Genomic DNA, 668 nt, shown 5'->3' with positions numbered 1-668 from the left:
TAAACGGGGGATTGTTTAAACCGCTCCGCAACTTTCTCACGACCTCTTGCACCCCCTCTGCCTCAACAGGTAAAGTTTAAGCGAGTCCCCCCGCCAGCCTGCCGCCGTGAGACTCAGACGGAGGAGGAAAATGTGAGATGTTCACGGGGAGAAGTGGTTCTCTTTGTTCTTTCATTGTTTCTACCCGAACTGGCGGATACAAGGACAAACACTTACCTTCTCGCCTTTCTGCTCCAAAACACACACGTTCCCATCAGCTTTAAAATGCTCGGTCCACCTTGGAAGCGACTACAAATGTCGGGAGAGTTTGTATTCCATTCTTTTTCGCTCTCTGCTCTTTTTAGCGTAAGATTAAGTTCCCGAGCACGTTGTTGCAAGCTGTAGCCCCCCGCCTTAGTGAATGGTCACGTTTAGGACCCTCCAAGTCCATCCTAATTCTGCCAGTAGAATTGAGGGTATTGGAGGTCTAAACTTTCAAAAGGAAAAGGACCTGCGTCTATCTAGCAGACCTGAAAACGCACTCAGTTCCTCACTCAGTTCCACAAAATGGATATAAACATTTTGACCCAGACAACTCAATGAAATATACATTTTAAAGCTTGAATGTAGAAAAGCTGAGGTAAGCTAAAAGCAAACTGGCGTGAAGAAAATCCACCTCAGTGTATTCT

The sequence above is a fragment of the Buceros rhinoceros genome, unplaced genomic scaffold (assembly GCF_000710305.1).
Source record: "Buceros rhinoceros silvestris isolate BGI_N320 unplaced genomic scaffold, ASM71030v1 scaffold29915, whole genome shotgun sequence".
Lineage (NCBI taxonomy): Eukaryota > Metazoa > Chordata > Aves > Bucerotiformes > Bucerotidae > Buceros > Buceros rhinoceros.
This window is presented reverse-complemented; position numbering follows the sequence as displayed.